The sequence below is a fragment of the Miniopterus natalensis genome, chromosome 15, assembly GCF_054644295.1.
Source record: "Miniopterus natalensis isolate mMinNat1 chromosome 15, mMinNat1.hap1, whole genome shotgun sequence".
Classification (NCBI taxonomy): Eukaryota; Metazoa; Chordata; class Mammalia; order Chiroptera; family Miniopteridae; genus Miniopterus; species Miniopterus natalensis.
The window spans coordinates 51,509,805-51,523,226 of record NC_142095.1 but is presented as its reverse complement, the minus strand read 5'-3'; the positions used below and the strand labels follow the sequence as shown (position 1 = coordinate 51,523,226).

General features: G+C 41.9%; 1 protein-coding gene across 6 annotated transcripts in view; it reads left to right on the top strand.

Annotated features, from left to right (window-relative positions):
- Nucleotides 1-13,422, top strand: part of FOXP1 (forkhead box P1) — a 538,679-nt gene that overhangs the window by 239,099 nt on the left and 286,158 nt on the right. For 5 of the 6 annotated variants that reach the window (XM_087825127.1, XM_087825126.1, XM_087825122.1 and 2 more), the window contains one exon: nt 5,352-5,412. The exons of the other annotated variant lie outside the window; for it this stretch is intronic. The gene's annotated coding sequence lies outside the window, so the exon portion shown is untranslated. The remainder of the gene's footprint in view (nt 1-5,351; nt 5,413-13,422) is intronic. 6 annotated transcript variants of the gene reach the window in all.

The window sequence follows — 13,422 nt, the reverse complement described above, 5'->3', positions numbered from 1 at the left end:
GTGGCTCCGGGCGCGGGGAGCGGGCTCCTCCTGGTATGCGCGGCGCGGCGCGGCGTCTGCAGGCAGGGAAACCCGATCTGGCGGCCGCGCGACAGCCGCCTGGCCCGGCGTGGAGGGGACGTCCACCCCGGCTCGGCAGCACAGTGGCACCCCGGTTAACTGTTCGAGCTAGGAATTGGAATCTTGAGCTATTTGTTTTACTGGGTGTTGCTATTTATTTTTTATTTTTTGTTCCTGTGCTTTCTTTAGAAATCACCATATTCAGGGGCTAATCCAGTGGTTGTTGTTTTTTTTTAACTGAGTTAAAAAAGACTCAGAAATTTATGCACTGTGCACTTGGATCATGCTGGGGTATGAGGGTGGAATTCTGGTTCCTTTTAGAGTGTTGTAATTTCAAAAATGAATTGCCACAATGAAGAAAGACACGCCGTGCAAGGGAGAAATGTCCTCTGTAAAGATATTTCAGGGACTAGGAATTGTGTCCAGGGTCTAAAAGGAGGAGTTTTTATGACCAGTGAAACTGTTGCCTCGGTTCGAGTTACTCTTTTCAACAGAAGAGTGTGCTGTTCCCCCGCAGGTTGGAACTGTAAGAATTTAAATAAAATTTTATCAACCTTATTAAAATATGTAGGGACTTGGGTCTTCTTGGGTACAAATCACTTTAAAGACTTAGAAACATTTATTAACAGTGAGGCTGCTGAAGGTTTTTAATAATAAAATTACAAATACCCTATCTAATTGTAAGTATATGATTTTTATACTCAGCTTTGAAGGGGAAAATACTTTTTTAAGAGGAAAAGTAACTCCGTCAGAGCACCTTCTGTGATTAGCGCTATTGTATTCTTAAATTTTGATTGATAGAGATAATAGTTTTCACTTAAAAATACAGACAGGTACTTTAACTTTCCATGACAATAGCGATTTGCATTTCTTTTATCTTTTTGTTTAAGGTTTGTGGGGGTTGGGATGGATGTGATTATTAACTCTTATTGCTCACTAAAGGTAAATTTAAAACACAGGCTTTGTTAGCGCTTCAAAGAGAAAACAGCCAATATTGTTTTTAGGCTTCAACATTTAAAGGCTGTTAAAGGATACTATAAAATATTTTCACATGGCCATGCCCAGGGTTTTGCATTCTGTGCGGAAAGAGAGTGGTTTTTTCTGAATGGCGTGTGGGCCGTGTGGACGTGCTGGGGGGCTGCCAGCTTGGGAGATGGCTGCGAGCCTCCTCCGGGGCGGCCTGTGCCACGTGGCTCACCTACAGGATTTTAGGTTTTCTTACTAGGTGGACCCCGAAGCTAGGTCCTATGATTTGCGAGGGCCCGTCCCCGCGGGTGAGGCGAAAGGCGGGCAGACGTTCTCGCAGCGGTCGGGGGGGACGGTGGGGGACGGTGGGGGACGGTGGGTCCAGAGCGCCGGGCTCCCTGATAGTGAGAAATCCCAGGGTCCTGCCTGGGAACCGGCGGCGGCGAGGCCGGGCTGAGGGCGGGGGCCAGACCTGCACCGTCCCCCCGCCGCGTCTCCGCTCCCGTCCCCCTCCCTCCTCCCGCTCCCTCCTTTGTTCCCCGTTTCTCTTCCTTTGCTTTTTTCTTTCTTTTTCCTTTTTATGTTTGTAAACCTGACTCAAAATGTAGCCAATTTCCAAGTTATTAGAAGCAGAGAAAAAACACTTTGGGATTGATTTCTGAGAGGATTTTCTTGTCTTGAGTACAGAAAATGAAGTGACCCCTGTAGTATAACTTTTCAGCTAGTCCAGTGTGTGTGGATACACTTCTGTTTTTCCGAGAAATCTTTGATAAGCAAGACATAAAAGCCCACGCGTTAAGATTCACCGAAGAGACTGCAGCCTCTTGGAAGTTGGCCCATTCAGATCTCCTGCCTTCTCTAACGAAGGGTCTGACGTTGGATCGGAGTATTTGGAAGTATGGGAAGTTTGAACCATGCTTCTGGGCGTCAGGAAAAGGAACCACTAAATCTCCCAGCCAGACAGGAGCCACCGGCCTGCCCCTGTCCTCCTGGGCCAGGAGCTCCCTGTGACCATCCTCGCATCCCCGGTGACAGGGCACACAGTAGGTTCTCAGCCAGCATTGGTTGGACTGACGGTTGAGATGACATGTTGGCCATCCTGCAGTCACTTTTGTACAGTTGTGTAAAATGAAATATAGTGCAGAAACCCTGATGCAAATCATGCCTTGAGCTGCCATCAAAGAAAGGGGGGAGATACTTTTAATGGGAAAATAGAGTATATGTTCATTTGTCATCGTGTGAGATGACATCACACCTTCACATTTACCTGCAACTTGGTTCCAGGTGGGTCATGCCCCTTAGCGCTGTGTATAATTTGTCACACAGATTAAATTAGGGGCCAGTGTACCCATGGAACGTGTGACACTGAAGACTGTGCTGACCTCCGAGGCTGCAGAGCCCAGTTTCCAGTGGGGGAGGGACTGGGAAGGTGGAGGTGGAAGTCACATCACCTTTCCTTACCAGGGCTTCTGCTCTCACTGGTGTCTTGGTCAAGGTCCTTGGGTCATCACATAGCTTCGGGTCAGTAACACTGTTGCAAACAGCAATTCTGGTGTCCACCGGATCTGAAGTGTAGAGAAAACAGAGGAGAATAAGTGGTTTCTGTGAACCATACCCATGGCTCACTCTTAAAACCTAAAACCAACGGGTAACTGAAGTAAAAGAGGAAAAGGGAAAAAATAGAATTAATATGCTGGCTGCATTTTTTTAAAAAAAGACAAGTGGGCTGGAGGCGAATATTTTTCTTTCATATATATATACATATGAAAGAAAAATATTATATATATTTAACCTAAAATATATATATATTTAACCTAAAAGCTTCACATGATCATTTAATTTGAGTTTTAGCAATCATGCTGCCAGTAAGCATTCAGGTAAATAGTTGATAGATTTGATAGATTTGCTGTTTAAAAAATAGCAAATACAGTTTTGGAAAGAAAAGTTTTCTACTCTGGAAGAAAATGAAATGCAGACTTTCTTCTGGTTGCTGATTTCTGATTCTTCTAGGCCCCAGAACTGTGCCCTTAATCGTCTTGTCTGTTCTATGGACGCATTTCACTTAATTTAGCATGATGCCAAACAGCTGTTGAACTATTAATCTTTTCTCAGCAAAGCTCAAAATATATCTTTTAGATTATTTTGCTAATATATACTAAAAGCTAAAATCAACAGAAGTAAATTAATGAGTGGTCAAATATGAGTGTGTTAAAATTTATGGAACTTCAAAATCATGGAAAAGATGGCTTGAATGCCACTGCCAGTTTTTATGTATAAGTAAAAAGTAAATGTAGCCAATTTTGTATTGCTTTAGTAATTATAAGTTGGAAGATTAAACGTATAAACTGTTGTTTTGACCCCCCTCCCCCGCAGGGAAAAATTTCACTTGTCCACTTACCTGCCAATGCCAGGTTGTGTCGCAAGTAGAGAAACGGGGCCAGTACCTACCTGAAAATGTTCTGCAGGTTTGAACATAGCACTAGAGATAACTTTGTTCAATGTAGGCATTTTCAGCAGTTTTAAAAAATTAAATGGTAATAAGGTCCAGTTGTTGGCCAGGCCTATGTGAGAGCAATCTCAGCTGCACTGCACAGTGTGATATTATAGGTCTGACCCCAAAGACACAGAATGGATGCAACCCAGTAGACAAGCTTGAAAACTGGTTCACAGGGGTCTCACTAGAGGGCATTTCAGATAAAAGGAGGGAGGCAGGGAGGCCTTGCCTGAATTGAGTAGGGTTTGCCAGGGTTCACTTACTTCCCATCTGAGACTGGGCGAGGGGTGGAGGTGGGCACTTCTGGTGTGAGATCAACACTGTGCCTCCTACCTGACCAGCTCTTCTGATTTGCGCACATTGGGCTGCTCTGCAGACCTTGTGTTACCTGGAGGACCCGACTGCCACTCTCTCTGTCCCTGTTACCATTTGCCCTCCGACAGAGTTCTCACCACTGGAGAAACCTATCCTGGGGACACACACATCAGCAGGAAAGTGCAGACTGTCATTTTCTGTTTGAATTGTTTTGTGTAAAAACAAAAAGGTTTTGGGCAGGTTGCAAAATAGTAATTTTAAGTCCCGGAGCTAGGGTTTTCCCCCACCCAAATGGTGAGCATTTATGGTGAAAACCTCCAATTTCCTCTTAGAGTAAACATGAAAATTATGATTTCACTCAGAGGCTGCATTTCTTTCCAATCTTAATGGCAAGAATCTGCACACACTTGCTTGTGGAAATGTCATAAATTGGCCTTGGATCAATTCCTCAAAGATAGTACACACCAAAGTGCCACTCTCAGATTTCTAGCCCCAGTGAAATGAGATTTAACTCTTCTCAGTGATGTTTGCCTTTCCACATTAAGGGCCGCAGCAGAGGATAAGCAGGGATACATTCTGCATAAAATTTAAGCCACTTCATTACATATTTTTCTGAAGAGTGAACAAAGGGTATTAACATTTCAGTAGAATGATGATATAATTTCACCATTTTAAAAAATTAGATGAGCATTTGGTCAATTGATTTGGAATGGATCCTGTACCCCATTGCTAACTTAATCTAAATTAATAAACAAATGTTTTTCTTTTCACTTGTGCCATATGTTGATCCCAGCTCCGTGGGCAGAAAGGGGCAGCCTGAGAGGCGTCCTGACGGGTTGCGCGCTGTTCTGCAGAAGGGGGGTGACATGCAGGGGTGGATGTGGGAGAAAGCGGTCATCCTTCCTTTGTGTTTTAGGAAACTTGATTTCAGTTGTTTACTTCATCTGACACAAGCCATTTTTATTTAATTTAATCTGGTAGATAAGTGGAAAACATTCTGAGAAGAACTTTCATCAGCCGCTGAAGCGCGGTCCGTCCCCAGGCCGCCGGCTGCGGAGCTCTTGCTCCGGCTGGAAGGCCCGGCGTGACCGCGCCCGTCGGCCAGGGCTCGCTCTGCCCGGGGGAGGCCCGGGGCTCGCTAACGAGCTGGAGAGGCTGTGGATATTAACCAACAGACCTGTTCACATGCAGCCTGGTTTCCACAAACAAAGGCTATGAGTCATGCATTATTCCACGTGAAAATAAATTGATAGCAAGACGAGAGGTAGTTCATACGCAAAATTTGAAATGTTTCACCTCTGCTTTTTCCATCGGAGCTGTTTTGTTGTCTTGAAGAGCTCAGAGGCGTGTGGTCCAGATAAGTGGAGGTCTTGGGACTTGTTTTTATTAACTCTGAAAGCCACTTGCCATTAAACATAATTGAGTCCTCTTGTTGTTCTTGAATCTCTCCCAGGCAAGAGAGGTGGTTGCTACTTTCTCTTGACATTCAGATTTTGATGTTCTCTTTTGTTTTCAGGGTAAGAAGTGACCTTTTGAGGTGACTGTAACTGAAGATTGCTTTACAGAAGCCAAAAAAGGTAAATGCAAATATGATTAGTGGGATAATATGTAGGGTGGTATCTGTCATGTTTTAGGCATCTTAATTCAGTTCTCTTCTGATCTACATATTCGTCAAGTGGATTTGTATTTATTTGTGTGTATGTAGCATATTTTGGGAGATCTTTAAAGAAAAGGTTGCCCATAAGAAATGGTCCACAGAGTCACAGTTTCTCCCAAATATCAAACTCTTCCCCTCTGTTGAAGCTGAACTTTTTTGGTGTGTGGGGGGTGTTGAATTGGTAGGTTTAAAGTTAGAGAGTCATACTCGCATCACAAAAGGGTGATTTCATAAAATGAACTTGCTGCTAACAAGAGTAACGCATGTCAGTGTTCTGAGCTGAAGTGGTGTCATCAGATTGATGTTCATCTGGCAGCTTCATAATCACCTTCTTTCCGAAATTAATCGTCAGGCACCATAGCAACATGCCACATTGATGTAACTGCTGAACAGTGTGGGGCACATCCTGTGATGTCAGCACGAGACTGCCTTGTTCCCTTGACCTTGCTTGAGAATCAAATGAGTACTTGATTTTAAAATTAGAAGTTTTCTGAGGGACTAATGTTGCTTGATGAATTAAAACTAAATGAGTTTTCTCAAATTCACGTTTGGGAGGGGAAACAAAAAAGCACTCTCTTTAAAATGATTGTGGTTGCTACCTATTTTCTTGATTCCTAAAGTACGCACCTCATCTTAAACAAGTCAGTGTTGCAGGTCATTTTAACATCTTATGTTTCTCAAGTAATGTCCTCATTTTATTTTTGAATATGGCCAATGATAGTTCCATTTGATGTAGTAGGTTTGTGTCTGTTTTCAAACAGGTCCCTAGTGGGCCTGGCTGCGCCAAGCCCTTGCTCAGATCTTACTACATCACAGTTCGTGAGCCTGTGAGATACAGGCTCCTTACGCTTTAGCTCAGCAGGTTTACTGTGGAACTTTCATAATGCGAAGATTCTTACACCAATTTGTTCTAAATCTCACCCAGGGTTTTGGGTTCTAGAATGCATCATAAAGGTGATGATTTGCTTTTTAAACTTGCATTTCAGCACATTTGATTTGGGCCCAAAAGTCCAACTTGCCTCATCTCACCGTCTTTGTAGTTTGAATTAAACTTTCGTGGGAAGCACTGGTTGTCCTGCAGGGAGGACAGTCTTTCTTCGATGCCCAGCCAGCAGTTTGGGTTATCAAGTCATAGCATGACTTTTGGCAAAGCACTTCCCTTTGCTGAGACTCAGTTTTCTAATCTTAAAAATGAAAGTTGAATCTGTTCTTGGGATCTGCAGACTTGGTCCGTAAGGGCCACGCAGGTAAATGTTTTCTGTTTTGTGGGCCACGCTGTCTCTGTCACAGCCCCTCAGCTCCGCTCTAGGTTGTGTCTCCTGGTCTCTGTGAGCCTGCGAGACCTCAGCCAAGGTCTTCTCCTGCAAAGCCCACCCGGGGTAGCTCATCTCGCGCTCTTAGCAAAGGTTCTCGGGAAGCTGTGGTTATGATTAAATGTGGTTGAACAGAGAGAGCCGTGTCGTCCCTACAGCTTCAATAGGGCTTCATCAGGGGGTTTCGTTGTTTCCTTTGGAATCACCTGTGAGCATGAATGATTTTCTTCTGACTTGATGTCTTTATAATGTCCACACTTACACCTGTGACCAGAAAATGGACGCGATTGAATTTGTGCAATGTGATTTTTCCCAATTCTATAATATTGTTTAAAGTTAAAAATATCACGAGTCAAGGGCAAGTTTAGTTTAAAAAAAAGTTTCTAAAATTTGTCATTAATGTTGACTAAGAGAGAAAAAAATGCTTTCTTTTAAAAAAAAATTTATATTTCAGTTACAATTGACACCTAGTGTTGTATTACCTAAAAATGCTTTCTTTATAATTACTGTGAAGAACGCACTGTAGTATAAAATATCCTGAAAATAAGGAGCCCCTTTTTAAACTTCAGGAACACAGAAAGAAAAAATTTGTTCTTCTGATGCCTCCTCTTATGACACAAAGTGAGCCGAATAACAAATTCACATAATTTTTATTTCCACTTGACCGCTAGAAGCTCAGAGTGAGTTTGTGCTCAATCTCGGTAGTTTTTTCAGGTTCAACTTTTTGTTGTTGATGTATTTTAAAATAAACTTGATTTTTTTCTACCCCCAGTTAACATTTCATTATTTTACTTTTTTTCCCTTCTACAATATCAGTTCCATCTGTGTTTTGACTCATTTAATTTTTATTTTTTTTTAGAAATAAGGTGTTTGGACTCAAATAAATAATAAATGACATGAAATTTTTTACCTTTTAGCAAGCTCAATGATCCTTTAAAACTAATCCTTATTTTCTTGATTTCTTATATGTAAAGGAAAAAAAGGTTTGTTAAAAATATAAAATCTAGAAGAAGATATAGCAAGGGGATAGAAGGGTTAGTGTTTCTTCCCAGTGAATAACCTTAAAGAAAACTAAGGTCATGCTGCCGGTGGTGGTTAGGAAGCCAGCACTGCCCTCCACACTACAGGAAGGATGCAGAAATCAGATGCCAGGAGCTTCTCAGTAAATGCCAGGCCCAAATTTGAAATCTGGGAATCATTAACTGTCAGCATAGATGCAAATAAATCTGCCTGCATTGGCATTATGGGGACAACTGGTTGTGTGCATAAAAGTGGTCAGGCAAATTCAGAAAACCAGATGAAGCCGTTTTTCAAATTTAGTTACAAAGGTCTGAAGAATCATAAATAACAGTCATCATACTTGGTAGTGGTATTAACAATTTTTTTCCAAGTAGATCTGAGCATTTTATAAAATGGGTCTGGTTGCCAGCATTCCTAAGAGGTAGCTGGCAATTATTATAATCCCCACTTTACAAACTGGGAAAGTGGCCCCATAGGTGATTAGTAGCTCACCCAAGGTCATTTGAATGTCAAGACAGAAGGTAAAACGAAAACTTGCTCTGGTCACAATTATATTGGTGTCATTGTAGTGTGGCTGCCTTGGTTTGGTGATTTAATAATGGTTCCTGCATCAGTTTCTCTGTCTCCCCCCACCATTGGCAGTTCATCCACATGCATTTTTTGTTTCCAGTTCGATCCAATTTGTAAAATTCATCATCTTGTATTCAGTTCTGAATGGCATTGGGAGTTGATGATATTAGTCAAAATCATATAGATTACAATTAAATGGTTATTTTAAAACATCAGACATGTTCAAACGTGACATTTTATCTGTTTATTCATTTTTTAAAAATAGTCGACTTATTTGAGAGAAAGTAAAATAATCTAAAAGAATGTGTAATCATTGCAGTTTTTCTCTCACCCCCAATTTGAGCTATTTTTTTATTAGATCAAGGAGTTATAATTCATTCTTATAGACACTACTCACTGTGTCTTACATATTGCAAATTATTTCTTGGTTACAAAAAAGCTAAAATTGGCTATTCAGCCATTTAAAATATATTCATTGGTTCTTTGGAAAGTGTATATGTATGTGATGTAAATATTTACATAATGAAAATATTCTGAGTTAAATCCATTCAGAATGACCTCTTTGTAACATTCAGCGTTTGAATTATGTGACTGTTAATTCATGAAGTTGTTATGAAGACACTGGAAGAGAGTGTCTTCACTGGCAGAAATCTCCAGTCAGGCAGCTTAGTTAAGCATTGAACCTGGTCCCTCCACAGCCACGCGCGTGCACGCACACACGCGCACATGCGCACACACGCACACACACACACGCACATGCACGCACCCCCCCCCACATACACCCCCCTCCCCGTGCCCGGGTTGTAACAGTCAGGATAAAGACTGGGCTGCTGTAGCACAGAGACCTAAACACACAGTGACTTACACACAGCACAGCGCCTTCTCTCAGTGCAGCGCGACTGGCCGGCCCCTCCTGTGCTCTCCCTCGGGCTTGCCCTCGTCTGCGTGGCTGAGACACAGTGAAGTCCGAGGGAGCAATGGTTTTGAAGCACCTGAGTTAAAAATTGCACTCCCTGCCCGGCCGGGCGCGGCTCAGCGGTTGAGCGTCGACCTGGGATCCAGGCGATCGGGGTCGATTCCCGGTCAGGGCACATGCCCGGGTTGCGGGCTCGATCAATGACTCTCTCGTCATTGATGGTTCTCTCTCTCTCCCTCTCCTTTCCTCTCTCTGAAATCAATAAAGATATATTAAAAAAAAAAAAATTGCACTCTCTATCCATTGACATTTTAAAAAAATACATCTCTCTGATTTCAGAGAGAGGAAAGGAGGGGGAGAGAGAGAGAGAGAAACATCAATGACGAGAGAGTCATTGATCGAGCCCGCAACCCGGGCATGTGCCCTGACCGGGAATCGAACCCCGATCGCCTGGATCCCAGGTCGACGCTCAACCGCTGAACCATGCCCGGCTGGGCTCCATTGACATTTAATTGGTAGGAGTATGGTCATATGGTCACAAGAAGCTGCAATGGCTGCTATGAAAATGTCTCTACCTGGGTGGCCACAAGTGTGGGAGAATTGGAGAACAGATTTAAGGGGACAGTTAGTACAAATCAACTTGATTGGTTGAGTTGCCCCAGTTCAATAATTTCTTTCATTCATTTACTCAGATGTACATACTACATATGTACATACATTAGTTCCTACTGCAGATATTTATGTGTGAAGATGTGCACCTAGTGCTGGGATCATGGCACTGTAGGAAGGACACTGTCTCTGTCCTCAGTCCTCATAGGGCTTACACTGTAGAGGGGAAGACAGACAATATGACAAGTGTTAGAAAGGGCAGATATTGGTTGCTCTGCTAATGTGCTCTGTATCTCAGCGGTCAGGGGTTAGGGCTTTATGTATTATAGCATTAAATGGAAGCTATGTTGGATTAATTTGATTTTCTTGTACCTTTCATGCCAATGCTATTGTGAATATTATCAGGCATGCCAATTTTTTGGTAAGAGCTTTATTGAGATATAATTCACACACAATACAACTTACCCATTTAAAGTGTACTCTTCAGTGTTTCTTAGTACATTCACAGTTTTCAACCATCATCACAATCTAGCTTTAAAGCATTTTATCACCCCAGAAAGAGACCCATACCCATTAGTAGTCACTCCCCCAACCCAGCCCCTGGCAACAATGAATCTACTTTCATTCTGTATAGATTTACCTATTCTGCATGTTTTGCATAAATGAATCGTGCATTCTGTGGTCTTTTGTGACTCACTTTTTCACTTAGCATAATGTTTTCAAGGTTCCTCCAAAGCCTTTCAGTTTTTAAGCATCTTACAACCTCAGAGTTGTATGAGTTCTTAGTCCAAATCCAACAAAATGGTGGCCTGAAACACTCGCACAAGGATGGCATTGGGGGAAATTACTGTTTTCATGTTGTTTATATTCCCATAGAACTGACTCGGCCTCTCAATAGTTAAAGTTTAGAATTTAAATGTTTGCATTTTAAGTTAGCTGTTTTTAAACATTGTTAACCATAATGCTAAACTAAGTTACTCTGTAAACAAGAGCTGTCTCTCCTGAATGTTAGTTTCAAAGAAGAAAAAAATTTAAATATTGATTTTCAGAGAAATATGCTCAATAGAGGTTTTTTTTCAAGCAGAAGTCACTTGCTGAAATGTACATGAAGACATGCTTAGTAGTAAAGACAATATTTGCAGCAATTATCAAGTAGCCATATTTTGCACAGTTGAACAATCAAAAATATAAAACCTAGTAACAAATGGTTTTATTCATTTTTTCAAAATGATGTTTTTGCACTTACACCTGCTAAGGGCACAAATATCCCAACTGCGTAAGATTCACCTTGAGCATCTTATCAAGAAATTCTCAGTTTTGGATGACAATTGAACAGCGTGACAGAGATGCAGGAATTATTGACCTTTTTTGGTAATTCACAAACCTTGGGAAGAAACTTGAGGCCTAACTGTGCAACAACAACCCCTTGTTTAGGGCAGCACATTTGTGTAGTCTCAACTTCATATCCCCTTGTATCTAGTAGCATCCAGAACCTTAAAAGAGCAAATGACATATTGATGGTAGAATCCTTATTTTGAGGCCATTTTAAAAGTTGACACTTTCAACCCAGGGCTAAGTTTGGACTTGAAGTTCATGGTGTATTTTTCAGACTGTTGGTGATTGGGATTTTGTAAAAATGGAAAATGAAGATTAATTGTTTGTACCTCTCTTTCCTTGATCTAAACTATTGTACCTCCATGGCCTTTGCATTGGGTGGGGAAAGGAAAATGTAAAACTTGACATATTTTCTGCTCAGTTCAAATGCACTATTTTTGAAGTGTGAAAATTGTGCAGATTTTCCCTTGAATTTTTTATGTATGTAGTATATAATTATAGGTAATTAGGTGTTTTGTTAATTATCAGACAGTGTAGTGAGTTATTTAAAAGTACCTTTTAATTAAAAGAAGTCTTGCATCATTGGCTGCACTGTGAAGACCTCAGTCAGTGGGTTGTCACGGATGTTGAATTCCTTGCCCTGCCCTTCAGGCCTCTTTTCTTGGGAAGCCTGTTTCCCTTTAAAGGGTCCTGAGCACTCCCCTGGAGGCCAGAGGAAGTGTCCTAAAATCCATTCATTACAGACTACATACTTAAAGTTTACTTAGAACAGTGATTTTCAAAGTGGGCATGGGGACCCATTTGTGGGTTAGGAACTCAGGTTAGTGGGTCGCGCCCCCAATTTTTTAAACAATTGAATAAACACCCAATAGAGTAGAAGAGACCTGTACTGCCACCATGGAAACCACTAGGCACACGTGGCTGGGAACACTTGACATGCAGCCAAAACTTCTGTGTGCTGTCAATGTGAAATCCACAGTGTTTCAGAGACTTTCTATGGAAAAAAGAATGTGAGATATTTGAGTAATTATTTTTTATTGATTATACATTGAAATTATTATATTTTTGATACATTGGGTTAAGTAAAATAAATTGAAATTAATTTCAACTGTTTCTGTTTACTTTTTTCAGTGTGGTTGAAATTACATATGTGGCAGGCATTGTATTCTATTAGGATAGAGCAGTGAATGACAGCTACAAGCCCTCTGCTCAGGCTCTGTGAGGAGGGGACTGGTAGGAAAACAGAATAAATAAATATGAGGTGATAGGTGCTGTGGAGAAAATAGAGGCGGGTAATAAGGTTCAGCTGCCAGAGGGAAGGGGTTGCAACTGCAACACACAATGACACACAGGCGTTTATTTGATAAAGATTCAGCCTGTTGTAAGGAGAGCAAGTTGGCCAGTGTGGCCAAAGCAAAGTCATCCAGTGGCAGAGTAGCAGGAGATAAGGTCAAGAAGTAGCAGAGCAACTGAGTCAAGCATTAAGGCTGATTGGCCTCTTTGCCTTTTAGTGAAATGTGGAGACATCGATGGGCTTTGAAGTGGGACAAGATCTGACTCATGCTGTAAATGGGTCACTCTGGAAGCTGTCTTGCAAATAAACTCTGGGTGGGTGAGACAGTAGGCAGGAAGACCCGTTAGGAGACCCCTGGAATAATCCAGGGAGATAGGATGATGCCCAGGATCAGGATGGTGGTGGAGGTGGCAAGAAGTGGTTAAATTTGGAATATATTTGAAGGTAGAGCCAAAGGATTTCTTGGTGGAATAGATGTGGAGTTTAGAAGAATTGCATCAAGGATGGCTCCCAGGATTTTTGTCCTGATATTTTGCTTGTGGGTAGAAAGAGAAGAGTCAGATAGAACACAGGTTTTCCATCCAAGCAGTTGCTGGAAGGGTGGATCTACCATTTACTGAAATAGGGAAGCCTGTGAGGGCCCAGGTGTGAGGAGATTAAAAAGTCCGCTTTCACTTGTCAAAGATGGTAAAGCTGGCTTTACTCTGGACCGTCACAGCAGGTGCAGCGAACACTGCAGTGAGATTTTCTATGCAAGAGACAGGTTGAGCTCAACTCTGAATATAGCATGGGAGCAGGATGGAGTCAGTGGATGGAAAATTATTAAGAGGAAATGATCAGGGGTGAGGGGAGGGTCCTGGTCAAATAGATCTA